The following is a 16,048-nucleotide window of genomic DNA, read 5'->3' as shown; positions in this document are numbered from 1 at the left end:
TTACGACAGAAAGTGTTCGTACCCCTGTGTCACGAGTGTTTTTTTTCTCGTAACTTAAAAAGTATCACGAGTAGGGTAATAGAAGTATACTATATTATAAATATTATACTAACACACATCTACATAAATTTGTATGTAAATTAAACAAGAAATAAACTGTTTCTAAGCAAATAACCAAAAATAGAGGAGCAGAAAGTGTTCGTACAGATCAGAACGTATGAAAAAAACTGATATTCCCGAACAAATTTTGTTTAGTTTGGTGAATAAACTACATTATACCATTCCAGAACTAGACACTGGATTCATAATTATTGGAATTTAGCCAGCAAAAAATGTACTTCGGGCAATTTAGCGCCGTCTCCATCATTATCTGCTTGGTCATCATGACGAACAGGAAACTACTGTCCAGTGATTTAAAAAAAAAAACGAATTATTGTAAAATAATTCTTGTGTGTCTCTTTCCGGTATTGCTACACAACTTAATGTCGAAATCTACTGTTCAAAGCATAATTGCCAAGTTTAAGCTCACAGGGTTAACTGCTAACCTCCCTCGTTCCGGACGCCCAACCAAAATTCCAGAGAGAACCAAGAGGAAGGTTCTCAGAGAAGTTAGTAGGAACTCTCGTTTAACACGTAATGACATACAGAAACTGGCAAGGAAAACTGGGGTTGAAGTAAGCACCTCTACAGTTACGAACATGTTACGCTCTTTTGAGTTCAAAGCATGCCGTCCTCGTAGAACTCCATATTTAAAGCCTGTTCATTTAGAAGCATGATTGAGGTATGCAAGAAAGCCTTTACCTATTGAAAGAGTATTCTTTGGTTAGACGAGACTAAAATCGACCTTTCCAGCCACAATGATGTTCGCTATATTTTCCGTAAGAAGGTCGAACGAAATCTTCCAAAGAACACCGTCCATACAGTTAAACACGGAGGTGGGTCGATCGTGCTATAGGGTTCCTTCAGCTATTCTGGTGTAGGCAGCCTTCATCGCGTCAACGAAATCATGAAAAAAGAAGAGTACGTTGATATATTGGGCACTTATATCAAGAATAATGCTCGGAACTTGCGGCTTGGGTGTCGTTGGATCTTCCAGCACGACAATGACCCTAAGCACAGATCGAAGTGTGTGCAATGCTGGTTACATAGGAACCATATAAGCGTTCTGGAGTGGCTATCGCAGTCATCCAATCTCACCCCAATTGAAAACGTTTAGCATGAGGTGAAGACCAGGGTTCATCAGCGTTATCCGAAAAACTTGAAAGAGTTGGAAGCGTTCTGTGAAGAAGAATGGAAGAAAATACCAGTCGAGTACTGTTAAACGATCATGGAGGGCGATGAGGAGAGACAGTTATTTGTTTACAAACAGTTTATTTTTCGTTCAATTTACATAACAATTTGTGTAGGTGTGTGTTAGTATAATTTTTATAACATATTCTACTTTCAATATCCTACTTGTGATACTTTGTAAGTTATAAGCAAAAAACCACTCGGGACGCAGGGGTAGGAACACTGTCTGTCGTAACTGTAGCTGTGTACTGTTTAAACTGTTAAATTTTTTGCACTATTTTTATTCTTATTTTAATTTTCTATCCCTTTCTTGTTGTTTAGAGCTTTTCTGTAAGCTTCATTTTTTTCTATTTGTTATTCTTTCCATTATTTAGCAAGTTTTCTATTTCACTCTAAGCAATTATGATTACTTTGCAAGCTGAAGTTAAAGCGCTATTTTAATTTTTACCAAAATAATATTTCTTTTGACACCAGTGTTGTTGGATTGTTTTTTGTTGCCAAGCTGGGCCTGGCATGGCCTAGCGCGTTAAGGCGTGCGCTTCGTAATCTGAGGGTCGCGGGTTCGCGCCCGAGTCGCGCCAAACATGCTCGCCCTCCCAGCCGTGGGGGCGTTATAATGTTACGGTCAATCCCACTTTTCGTTAGTAAAAGAGTAGCCCAAGAGTTGGTGGTGGGTGGTGATGACTAGCTGCCTTCCCTCTAGTCTTACACTGCTAAATTAGGGACGGTTAGCACAGATAACCCTCGAGTAGCTTTGTGCGAAATTCCAAAACAAACAAACAATACAAGTTGCCAAGCTATTTTAAATTATTTGCAAAAAGTATTTATTTAACAGTTAATCCACTAAACCATACAAATGACTTTATTTCAACCATTAACGTTTTTACAAGCGTCAAAACTCGTACAATGCTGTAATTTGTTGTAGATCTAGTTACAAATAATAACTTCTAAACAAAAAAATTTCTTGAAACAATTTTACACACTTCACAACTATTTCATACTTACAATTTAGTTTCGAAATAAGAGAAACTTTGCGTCACAACTTTACAGGTGTTTTAGGCTTATCTTATTGAATCTTTGGATGTGAACTGTGAAACCCGCAGCTTTCTCAATCCAACATTAAAAATATAGCTTACAACAATATATAGTTTTTATTATCAATTATTATCCGTTTGATTTGCTTCAAAAGATTGTTGTTCTCTTCAAATAATCTCCAGAAATAAATGGAGCGTAATGGTTTCTTTGTTGTTAAAGTATGGGATAACTTCTTTCCCAAAATTTTAATTATGAAATTCGCATACTGACTGCTGGACGAAAACTTTAAGAACAACTCAGAAGGTCGTTAAATATAAATACCTGTACGTTATAAAGAAAAATGAAAGTATTATTATTATTTAAATACAATAATATCTTTTAACCCAAGACAGATCACACTTTGCAAGTTTTTACGTTAAATACTATATCAATTTATAATATAAAAACAAACAGTATAACAATATCCGAATTTGATACCCTCAAGAAATTTTAAGTAATGAATTCTATTGATTAATATCATTATTTTTAAATTCCCATTTATTTACGTATTTCTGTTTGACACTTGGAGATGGAGCTATTTCATCTATCACTATTTGAGTAGCATTTAAGACTTGTATAACAATTCGTTAAAATTTTGGAAACGTTACTAAACTGTTTCAGATAGTAAAGTAATATTAGTTTAATTATATGCTTGCCAACCATATTAAACAGTTCTAAAGTATATTATCTTTAATTTTCTTTGTAAGTATTTTATTACAATGTCGGACTTTTTATTTTTAACTTTTGGTTTCGTAATCTGGGGTTAGGAATATTAATAGTAATAGTAGTAGTACGAAAAGAATTTTGTATTTCGGAGAAGATTTTCACTTTTCTAGCCAAAACTATTTTATTTTATTATTACATATCGTTATTATTGAATTACAGTTGTAATGATAGTATTACTATTACCGTGTTTCAAAAATTTTACAATCTTCGAGCGTCTATAAGTTTTGAACCATAACAAATACAACTTGTGTTTGTGCGCCCGAAATTACCGGCTGGTTACTTTTAACAATAGGTGACATCAGTTGTTAGCTTTTAGCATTTTTTCATCGTACTGAGTAACTTTTTATATTATTATTTATTTTAACAATCAGTATAAATCATTGACCAAAACGACTAAGTGAAAAGACTTTTTATGTACAAAACTGAAAACTGGGTAGACCTCGATAATAATTAATGGGGCTAGCCTAATTACAACACTGATGGCGTTTTACATGTTCCTCGTGTATTTCGGGACACTGTAGCCAACTAGACCCACAAATAATGTAGTGCATAAGGTAATTTTGTATAAATAAGGGTTGAACTTAAGATGTTTAATGAATGGCAGAAGTCTCTCTTCCATTTATTTTTACTAAAATTCTTGTTCTACCCTTAATGTTTCATTTAAATTGTCTTGTTGAAAATCTTCTGCACCTGTTTCTCAATTCTGTTGTCTTACCTCTATTAGGGTTTTAGGAAATGCATATTTCAGTGAAAACTTTTTTTTTCTTCAAGCTAATCTTTATCGTGAATATTCTGATTTGAATTCCACTAATAGTAGTAACATTGCTTGGTTTCAGTTTCAAAAATTCTGCATAGTTTGATGTACTAGTATTCCTGATACTAGGCAATTTCTTGCTATTTTTAAAATATTACCCTTCGTAATTTATATTGAGAATCACTCTTAGAATGTGGGATAGTTTTAAGGATAAAGGTTTGAATAGAAAATTTAATGTAGATTGGAATTCACTCAGTAACATGATTAAATATAAGGAACTTGTTATAGTATGAGAAGTCACTCGGGCCATCTGTTGCTAGTAGTAAAAGCTACTAGTATTTTAGAGGGTGTTTGTAGACATTCGTAAGAAGTTAAATAGGTAACACTACCATGCAAGCTGCACATTAGAGTTCACTAAAAGTATTGTGCACAATTTTTATCTCCTTTCATTTTATGCAAAAAATTTAATATACGGTATAAAACTTGCATGCATGAAAATGGATTAAAGCTACTGATATTTTCAGTTTTATAAATTTGTCTTTGTGGTATTAATATGTATTGGGGAGAAAGGCCACTAACTGATGTTGCTTGTGTGACCCATTTAAAAAAGACAAACTACGAAAAATTTCAAAACCTTTCAAATTCACTAAACTCTAAGGGAATTTACATAATGTACATGTCATACTTATGTTTTAATGTATTTCTTTCTCATTAGGAAAGAAGACCAAGATGTCTTTTATAGAAGGTATTGGAGATGAAGTAATATTATTTGTTGGTATTATCATAATTGTACTTGCTCTGTTTTTGGGATGGATAGCTGTCTTTGGATTCTGTGTGGATGGCATTTACCAAACTCCTCAGCAAAGATCTGTACAAGAGGTACATATACTTTATAAGAGTGCAAATTCGTGTTTAACATTGTGATGAAATTTTCTATAAACTTGTATTATGTTCTTCACAAGCCTGGGAAAAGCTTTGTGAATTGTATCTGTATATTTAAAATGACTAGAGCAAGTTTTTCTCTGCTACGAATCTTCAGTGATTTTCACGGTTATAAATTTATAATTATTTTTATTGTTTGAATGTGTTGTTACAAAAAAAGTTGTTCATTGTGTTTTTAGTTTTTCTTGATTGACTGCTTCTTACTGGTTTATGTCCCCCAAAAAAAGGCAAAATAAGACACTATAAATGTAGTTTTATCAACAAAAGCTTCTGGGATTATTACTGTTCCAAATTAATTGAAAATTTATTATTACTATAATCAGTGTAGTTCATGAACAATTTTGGATTTAAGTGTAATAAGGTAATGAAGCACAATACACTCAGTGCTGTGAGCACATGTATGGAGCACATTATTAACCTTTGATTTAGTTTAAACATCCTGACAGTAGTAAAGTTTATATATAAACAAGGCTGTGAGAGTTAGTTCACTCTTTAAGCATGTGTTTTAACACAAGACTGTTAACGTTGTGAAATGCAAACCCACATTTAATGACTATACACACTATTAATGTAGCCACATGACTTAACATCATGCATTGTTAATATAGTAACGTTTTCATTACACATCTAATCTAGTCACATGTTTTAAAAGTACATTCACACACACGCACACACACGTTGTGTATCTTGTAATCACAATATGCACCTCGTGCTGAGACACGCATGTTTTAGCATTAAGTTGAAATTTCAGTTTTTCCATTATTTGCAAGCAGGATTTGGACTTTTGCTCATATTATAAGCAAATGCTTTACCAACTGTGCTAAAAGGTGAAGTCACTGACAGTCAGTAGTAGTAGTACACTTTTAATTTTAACAATGCATGCTACCATATTTTTCCATTCTTATAAGAAAGGCTTGATTTTGAGCCTTATATTGTGGTCATGGGACAACTGTTAGTTTGACACAAATATTTTTTGCAGTGAATTTAGTTGTTTTTGTTTCACACAACATTGTTGTATGGCATTTTCTCACCTTTCTTTGGATTTCACTTGTGCTCATTTTCTACCCAAAGCTGTTTAATTAGGAATGTCTGTCTGTTCATGTTTCTTCCATTAATATTTTTATTGCTTCTTTCTGACAGCCACCCAACTCCATCTTTACCAACTTGGTAAATTGAATAATTTATTTTCACCAATAGCCATCTTTAACTTCCTATCTCAATCAAAGATGCAATTTAATCTATTTCATACTTTGTGTTTTTTAATAAAGTGGTTTCACTGAATTTTAAATAGTCAGTATAAAAAAAACAAATATTTGTGTTGTCAGGAACGTGAGATGTCTTGACGTCTATAATTTTATTACCATGACATCAGTTTGTTTCCTATAGTCGTTCTTTTGTGCATATATGAAAAAGCTAGCTAAAAGTTGTGTCAGGTTTTAAATAGTATATCTGAAATTAACAATTTTTTCTAAATTTCTTTGGAGAACAGGTTAAGACGTATGGTAGGAATAATAACCAAATAAAATTCATTAAACTGAAAATAGATCCAGACATGACAAATATTGAATGTGTTTTTGCTGCTTGGAATGGAATCCTCTCTACAGATGTCATGATACACATTACTTTAAGTTGTCACAAGTAAGAGGGTTTGCCGATCGTGTTATTATCAGTCACTAAACTGAGCGAGGAAATTAGAGATTACTGAAAACATACAAGAGGTTCTATTAGATTGGTAAATATGTAACATTTCTGTAACATATTTTCATTGACAAATGGCATCTGTCCAACTTCTGAAACAAATCAATATCATATGACACAATACAGTTAACACTATAACAGAAGCAGCAACTCCAATATACTAAGTCACTATGGCTTCTAAAACATATAATTTAGCAACTGGGAATTTTTAATGAAGTTCACTCGTACAGTAACCATCAGGACACTAAAAGTACTCCACTTGTACCTGAAAATCCCAAAGAATATGTTATCTGGTAATATTCATAATAGCAAGACTTAGTTTTTTGTATCAAGACCATATTTCCAACATGAACAACAACAGTATTAACAGTAATATAGACCTCCTATCTTGCTATTTAATACACAGTAATTTGAACTTCAAATATGTTTATTTTTTAGCTCTCATGTAGGTCATTGCAAAGTTCATTTTCATTTCTCTCTAATTTCCAACCTAAATTTTAAAACTTTTTGATCCAATCAAGTTCTTATTCATACAAGTTAGAACTGTGTTTTATTGTAATATGTGCAAGTTATCAACTTTCAAATCCTTTTGTATATTATGTTAAATGAAAGTTGAAGCAAAACATTACTGACTTACTCAAATTTATTGTAATTCTAAATAGTGACCCTGAGCTCCATTCTTGAAACAATTAAAATTTTCTTCCTATTATACCTTTCCATTAATTTCAGGTTAATTCTTATAAAAAGGCTTGGCATGGTCAGGTGGTTAGGGTGCTCAACTTGTAATCTGAGAGTCATGGGTTTGAATCTCCGTCACACCAAACATGCATGTCCTTTCAACCATGGGGGGGCATTATAAATGATGGTCAATCCCACTATTCATTGGTAAAAAAAATAGCTCAAGAGTTGGCAGTGAGTGGTAATGACTAGCTGCCTACCGTCTAGTCTTACGCTGCTAAATTAGGGGTGGCTATTCAGATAACCTTCACGCAGCTTTGCAGAAAATTTAAAAGAAAGAAATTTTATAGAAAGTTGGTCCATTTTCTGTAAGTAACCACAAAGACTGAAAACACTATCATATTAGATATAAGAGTTGAAATTTTATTGTATAGCAGTAGGTTATTTAATTTTATAATTATGTATATGTAACAGAATCTAACATAATATAGCTCAGTGAAATATGAAATTTATTAGTCAATATGTTCTATTAATGAAAACCATTCCTTTGTATCTTAACTGTTCTAAATCAAAATTACAAAATTTTGATTAATCATTACACTTTAAACAATATAATGGAGAGAAACTTGTTGCATCTTTTTGTACCCTCTCTCTCTCTCTCTCTCTTGCAGGAGGTACGTTCAGGTCACCAAGTTCAAGCACATGAACCACCAACTACAGAAGTTGATGAATCACATTTTAGTCATTTGTCTGCTACAAACCTAAATAGGGTTCAAGAAGAGAGCTCTATTACATCAAACAGCAGCAGTGTTGTAGGGGGAAATGGCACACCAACGTAAAGATACTTCTGTAAGAGAAACAGTACATACACAGGAAGATTCTTCTTTGAGTCAGACTATACACACTCAGGAAGATACCACTGATAGACCAACAGCACATCCACCAGAGAATTCAAGTGGAACAGAGAATGTGGTAGAGCAAAGAGATGAGTCTGTTGTTCATGGGCCAACAGACCAGCTAGAGATGGCACAGAGAGAATTTTCAAATACTAATAGTGAAATACAAGAGGAAGACCCTAACACTGTGAGGCAGCGTCGTCTTCAGTTTTTTGAAAGAATTGGAGATCCACGTCAAACAGATGCTTTTGAAGACAGGAGTTTATATCATGGGGAGAGAACTCTTGAAGTTGAAAACAGTTTGGGAAGTGCAGTTGGAGAACAACGACCATTAGTAACATCACAACAGTCAATATCGAATGGAGATCTACCGTCCACTGTAGTTACCAATTCTTCAGACAATGATGACAGCATAGAAATTCAGATCAGATTAAAATACCTCAATGATACTGAAAGATTGGTGCTTTGTAGGTTACGAGATAATGTTGGTGACTTTAAAAGGTATGCTTCTGTCTAGAAAATGTACTTTTGTTTAATTACATAGATGTTGTCATGGGTATCTGCAGGAAGGGTCAAGGGGGGAGCAGTCTCCCTCTACATTTCTCCAACAATTACACATTATGAAGTAAACTTAACATCACAGTTAAACTATTTTTACTGACTTTTATTCAAACTGTCAATTTATGTTTGTATTTAAACACACATAACATGCATTATTATAGTCCATTGATTTGTATTGTAAGAGCTGGTCCCATACATAAAGGTTTTGTTCCCTCCCCCTCAAACTATTTCCATGGATGTCCATGATTGTAATATTTATATTTTGTGGTGTATACTGTGAGTTAACTACAGCATTTGTAAACCTTAAACAAGCAAGAGTAAATTATTATTTGTCAAATATGATATTTGATTGGCTGAGTTTGTTCTTATAATATCTTGTGAGAAAGTGTTAGTTTGTTTTTTTAACACCATACTTCATCATAAACTGAAAATGTTTATTGAAAAATATACATCTATCAGTGAAGAAAGACGGATGCTTCGTTGTATTTTCACCATGTTTTTTTTTTTTTTAGGTAACTTCTAACTTTGTTTCGTATCTTCAAATCTTTATTTTCCAATGTTTAGAAGATTTGAAAGATAATCATTTATCAGTGATACTACTCCATTTGTTCAGAAAAGTATTTATGTTTAAGGTGTGTGCTCATTTGTATCCACCATGCAAACAATTTTGTACAAGTTTTATGGTCGCACATTTAGATGGACATTTGCACGTCATGTAGGAAACCTATTTCTTACTTCAATGGTATTTCAGAAAATTTGTTCTCCTTTGCTATAGATTTTTCATATTTCACAGCTTCTAATTTTTTCCTAATGCAGGGTAGGCCTGTTTCAGTTGTGTGTAATAAAATGTTTAAAAATCCCAACCTTATACATTGACTTATGCTCTTTTCTGGATCCTTATGTGAGCTCCTTCCAACTGTTTATTTCTCAGGAACTATAGACAGTCTTGTGCAAGAAGATATTCCATTTCTGTTTGTGTGGGGTCTTCCCTTCGTGTCATGTTGATTAATTCCTATTGTTAGTATAAGGTTTCTTATTAGGAAAGATGATTCTCATTTGTCATATGCATGTTTTTTGCAGAAAATGAAATTTAATTCATCTGTGCTTCACAGTGTTTTATGTAGTACATTTTTTGTATGCTGAACTTTCCGAAAGTGTAGCAGAGCTGTGAACCTGTTTGTGAAATATTTGTTGACCCATGTGTACATATATCTCATGCCCCTTAACTTGTTTCATATTGTTATTGTGAGGATACAGTGAATGGATGTTGGTTGTCATTATTAGCATCCTGTACAACTGCTTAAGTCTTGATACTTGTTACTGATTGATTTGTTTCCCAAGTTCTGCTATCTTTAGGGGAGATCATGAAAAGAATAGGATGTCATGGTAGAGACCAAGATTTAATCCTGGACTCTCTTGTTACAACAGCTGACATTGTATCCACTCATCTGAGTTTGTGAATTAACTACAGAAGCACTTACCAGCAGCTTCCTTGCTTTGAGTCTGTTTTGCCCATTTTGACTGAAGCTAATTTGCAGAGGATAATCACAACCTTTATCTGATGCTAAGTACATCCCCAAAAACTAATTTATATAACATACTAACAAGTCATGGAATATGTAGAAGACCATTAAAGATAAGTTTTTTGTTTTTCACCTAACCACTGTAATTTTCTTTTTAGCTATTTGTCCAGTGATCCTTAATAATTTGACATGTTATTTAAGCAGATAGTGTATAAGGATTCTCAAAGGTCATTTTGTTTTTATCATTCTGAATTATCTGAATAATTGATCTTTCATATTAGTTTCTCTAACTACCTTCTTTAACTAGTCAGCTTCTTTATTAGTTTTTCTAATCACCTTCCTCAACTAATTAGCTTCTTTATTGGTGTCTCTCGTCACCTTCTTTACTAGTTTCTCTAGTCGCCTTCTTTACTAGTTTCTCTAGTCGCCTTCTTTACTAATTTCTCTAATCACCTTCTTTACTAGTTTCTCTAAACACCTTCTTTACTAGTTTCTCTAAACACCTTTACTAGTTTCTCTAAACACCTTCTTTACTAGTTTCTCTAAACACCTTCTTTACTAGTTTCTCTAATCGCCTTCTTTACTAGTTTCTCTAGTCGCCTTCTTTACTAGTTTCTCTAGTCGCCTTCTTTACTAGTTTCTCTAGTCGCCTTCTTTACTAGTTTCTCTAGTCGCCTTCTTTACTAGTTTCTCTAGTCGCCTTCTTTACTAGTTTCTCTAGTCGCCTTCTTTACTAGTTTCTCTAGTCGCCTTCTTTACTAGTTTCTCTAGTCGCCTTCTTTACTAGTTTCTCTAGTCGCCTTCTTTACTAGTTTCTCTAGTCGCCTTGTTTACTAGTTTCTCTAGTCGCCTTGTTTACTAGTTTCTCTAGTCGCCTTGTTTAACTAGTTTCTCTAGTCGCCTTGTTTAACTAGTTTCTCTAGTCGCCTTGTTTAACTAGTTTCTCTAGTCGCCTTGTTTAACTAGTTTCTCTAGTCGCCTTGTTTAACTAGTTTCTCTAGTCGCCTTGTTTAACTAGTTTCTCTAGTCGCCTTGTTTAACCAGTCACCTTGTTTTTAGGTGTCTTTAACCACCTTCTTTCTAAATATGTTCCCATGAGATGTATTCTTGGATTGTATAAAGCTTCATTTGACTTGTCTTCTCAAGCATTTATTGTGACATGTTTCCTGTCACATTACTTGCTTGTAACTTTTGTTGTAATCTGTGCTGTTGTTGCATGTTTAGTTCGTCAGTTTTCTTTTATAAGTCAAGGGTGATTTCACTTGTGTTGTCTAACCTTTGGTTCTTCACAGTAGACAATATAAATAGGCAGCATTGTAACACTTGGTGGAGTCAGTTGTGTAACTACTTCATATTGAATTTCTACTTTTATTCTGCCCATGTTCCAAGTATATGAATGGAAGACTCCAAAATTGTCTTCACCTTTAATTTTCCTGATTTGAGTATCTCTTACTTCCTGTTTCTACAGGCTTTTTATTTCTGTTAGATCTCATGTTTTTTCTGAACATGTGGGGAGGCTATGGACTGCTTGGTTATCGTTGATGATCAGAAGATTTTATTGCTGGATGATGCCAGGTTTATTCTTTGTTATTTTGTTGAACTATTCATTAGGAACATTCCTTAATTTAGAAGACAAGTTGTTCCTCTTCATGCAAATGATTTTAGTACTTCACCAATAACACTCACTCAAAGCATTCATGGTATCTTTCTTTTAAGCACCTCTCTCGTCCTTCCTTTTGGCAGATCAGTTATCTCATCCTGGTCATATTTTTTGATGCTAGAGATCTTTGCATATTTTGTATTTCATTGGGTTTAATTTTTCAGGTTATATCATAGTCCGTGCAGTCTTCTACAGTGAAACTTTTGTAACGGATCTGGATGCTCTGGACTTGAATATTTATTGTGCATTAGTGTTTTCCATGTATCTTGTTCTTATTATATGATTCACAGAGGTTCTTGAAATTTTCTAGAAATTTAACACAAAAAGTTATTGCTGGAAATCCTTGGAAAACAGTAAGTTACAGTCTTAAAAAATATTTAAACTTCAGTTTCACAAAAAAAAGTTTCCATGAAATAATTAGCTCAGTTGAATTGGGTTAATAATTTATGTTGGCTATTCTGAATCTAGTTTCCATCAGTATTCATTTATATGGTTTATTGTTATGCAGCGAACAGTCAGATACAAGTTCTCAGTCCATCACTGTGGTTGTTTTTCAGTATCTATTGGAGAATGTGATTTATGAAGTTGTATTCATGTCTGTTACTTGTATTACATCTCTTTCTCCAATGCTTATTGCTTCTGTCTCCTGTTTATTTTTCAGTTTCTTTTAAAATGTTTAACTGAGATGTCAGAAGTGAAAAGGTAATCTACTTCCTGCTCTGAAGTATATTTACTATACAGTTCCAAGTAATAAGTGGGTCCTAAATAATAGTACAGGGTGGAAAACGGAAGTTTTCAATGTGCTTCATATCATGATCTTCTGGGTGGTTGGTTATTGAAAAGGTAAGGAGTGAAAAAGGTGGACACACTTTAAGTTGAATGTGTACATAATCTGAGGGAGTTCCAAATACCTCACTTTTAAGTGTCAAAAAGAAACAAGAAATAGTAACCTGAGACATTAGCCAGTTCACCAAGGTACATAGTTTGATTCTGTTATTTTTAAAAACGTATTAGCTTGTTAATGTTGTGTTCCTGTTTAATAAGTTATATATATTGTATACATAAACTTGTTGGATAATTATTTTTATTTTTAAATACTTACAGAAAAGTTATATAGGTTTAAAGTTTAATATGCATGTGAAATTCATATTCTGGACTAAATTTCAAGAGGCTATTGGAGTTTATAATGAACATCAGCATTATAACAAGGATACATGACTGATAAGTTACTGTAGTAAACTTACTTTGCATTTCATATTCTCTTATTAATAATCCTGGATTTGTAAAATTTTAAGTTAAAAACAAAACTTTGTGTTACTTTTTACAAGTCTTGTCAAAAATCTTTAAGGGTACTGTGTTATACATACTGATTTTTGACATGAAGGAGCATTACTGTTTACCTAGATTTTAGGGACAGTTTTTTGTGCTGTTCTCTCCAAGGTCTCGGCACTTGGCTTTTTTTGGTTTATATATTTGATTTTCCTCAGATCTGAAGGCTACTTCATAACATTATTCTTTCTTAATCTATAAATATAGATTGTGTTAAGATTTGAAGTGTACACTTTAGTTTAATTTGAATGCACATCAAATGTTCACATTAAAGTCTTATCATGCACATTGTGTCCTTTTATCAAGATTGTTTTCATTCAGTACAACAAGTTTCACCTTATGTGAAAAATGAAAAATTTATGACATACAATATGTCATGTTTTACTCTCAAACATTACATAACACTAATGGAATTGTTTTCAGCCTAAATGTGTTTTATTTTACTTTCTTGCTACTACAATATTTTTACTTTTGAAACAGTTTAGATTTGTTGTCACAATAAAAGCTCTTTGTGTCAGTCATGTTAGGTTACCTTGGTTAACCTTCATACAGTTCTTGTATCAGTATAATTAGGATAAACATTTTTACCATACTTTTGATCCTCAAAAGAAACTACCTTGAATCTAATAACTTGAAGTTTCTTGGTTTTATGAAATTCCAAATATTACAGCCAAGTTTTACCTACAGCATATGAGATATGGTTGACAAAGTTATCTGTTCTGAGAAGTTTGGGATGGTACACATAATTTGACTACAAACACTTTAACTACAGCCTGAAATGTGATATTGTTTATAAGTTCTCTAAGTTACAAAGTTTTCCAAACTTAGACAGGTTCAGAAAAAAGTACAAAAGGTAAACAAATTTCTTTGTATAAACTAAGAATATTTTAGTTTTTTTCTTGGTTTTTAATGGATTGAATTGAATTTTTTAAACAATAAAATGTAATGCAGATTTACTATTTGTGTTATTCTATTAAAAAGGTTTTACTGACTTTTAGAAGTTGTATTAACATATATTAAAACATTTTCAGAAAATACTTCTCCGAAGATCTTGCTAATAACAAAACTGTTCGTCTTATATTCAATGGCCAGCTTATGAGGAATGATGATTCTAGCCTTCAAGTGTATGGAGTTACTAATGGATGTGTTATTCATGTCCAGATTTCGTCAACTCCACTTCGACAAGGGGTGCCCCCTAATCCTCCTGTAAATGAACTAGATCTTGGTCACTTGATGTTGCCTTTGTTCTTTGTGATCCTGGGACTTCTCTGGATGTTGTACTTTGAATTCACAGAATACTTTGATACGAGTTCCAGCATGTTGCTCTTAGGATTGAGTGCCTTATTTTGTTTGGTGATGGCTTCATATTTTAGGCCTAATAATGCAGAAGCTCGAGTTCGCAGGTGATCAGACTTTAAGGAAACGGTTTCCTCTGGGAAATTTTAAAATTGGAATATCTTTAAAGAATATCATTGTGCTTGATACATTGATAGTAATTATTCTCTATATAAGATTTTGATTTTCAGCATACTTTGTACATTTAAATATTACAATACTATACTTTCTCTCTACCTTGTGTAATTTAAGTGTAATAATTTTTTTTTTTTACAAGTTCAGATTGAATATTTAAATCTGTTAATTAATATTTTATGTATAGACTTTGTGTATATGATTTGCCAAATTAATTTGAAGAATATTCATTCAAGACATCAAGTACAATACAAATGTTTGCAGACTACACGTCCTTCTTCCGTTCTGACAAGATGAAGTTTAACAAAATTCTTGTGAGTTTTCTAGATTGTCACATAAACAACTAATGTTATGAGCATGTGATACTACGGTATTGAAGAAGTAGCTTTTATGTTGTGGTTTTATAATAAAGTAGTTAACTGCTTGAAATATATCTGTAAAAGTCTGTCAGAATAAACTTTAATTATTGTAAAGTTGGGTATATAAATAGACCATTTAAATTAGTTTTCTTTCACTGTTTGAATCCTAATAAGTGTTTATGTACCATTGAAACAGAGTTAAGTACTTTAAACTGATATATGTTATTTGTACCTTTGACAGGTGGTATGTTTAATAAAGACAGAGAGCATACTGTTACTGCAGTGATATATTTTGTACAGAGGTATTAATTCAAAATACTTGTCATTGTACTAGCTGAAATACCAATAAAAGTACAACATTTTAGTTATTAAAGGTATTTTCTGTGATTATAAGTCATTGTAATGCTTCTTGCAACTAAAATCAAAGAAAATGCAGTGAAACAATTTCAACAGTATCCCATCATACTGTTCATAACAAGCTAAATCTTGTAATTTCACTTGCTTCAGTCTTCATATCCCATCATACTGTTCATAACGAGCTAAATCTTGTAATCTCACTTGCTAAATCTTGTAATCTCAATTTCACTTGCTTCAGTCTTCATATCCCATCATACTGTTCATAACGAGCTAAATCTTGTAATTTCACTTGCTTCAGTCTTCATATCCCATCATACTGTTCATAACGAGCTAAATCTTGTAATTTCACTTGCTTCAGTCTTCATATCCCATCATACTGTTCATAACAAGCTAAATCTTGTAATTTCACTTGCTTCAGTCTTCATACCCCATCATACTGTTCATAATGGGCTAAATCTTGTAATTTCACTTGCTTCAGTCTTCATATCCCATCATACTGTTCATAACGAGCTAAATCTTGTAATTCTGGTCATCTGTATTAATGCTCCCCTATCTTACATACATATGTAAACTCCATATTATTAGTTCATATTCACTTTTGCCCAATTGTTTTAGGTAGTGGTTCTCAAATGTTTTGTTCATTATTGATAACCTGAAATACCATCATAAGATGTTAAGCGTCATAATTTAAACAACAAATGTTAAACCTCATATCCTTTAACCCACTCATT

The 16,048-nt window shown here is 32.7% G+C and overlaps 1 pseudogene across 1 annotated transcript; it reads left to right on the top strand.

The window, feature by feature from the left end:
* The first annotated feature begins 2,910 nt into the window (after positions 1-2,910).
* Positions 2,911-15,333, top strand: LOC143249900 (uncharacterized; annotated as a pseudogene). The gene is made up of 4 exons (XR_013028026.1): positions 2,911-3,066; positions 4,560-4,723; positions 7,834-8,559; positions 14,163-15,333. The product of XR_013028026.1 is annotated as an uncharacterized LOC143249900 (transcript).
* Positions 15,334-16,048: the final 715 nt, after the last annotated feature.

This window comes from Tachypleus tridentatus, chromosome 4 (assembly GCF_004210375.1).
Source record: "Tachypleus tridentatus isolate NWPU-2018 chromosome 4, ASM421037v1, whole genome shotgun sequence".
Lineage (NCBI taxonomy): Eukaryota > Metazoa > Arthropoda > Merostomata > Xiphosura > Limulidae > Tachypleus > Tachypleus tridentatus.
Note: the sequence above shows the minus strand (reverse complement) of the source record. Positions and strands in the feature narration are given on the sequence as shown.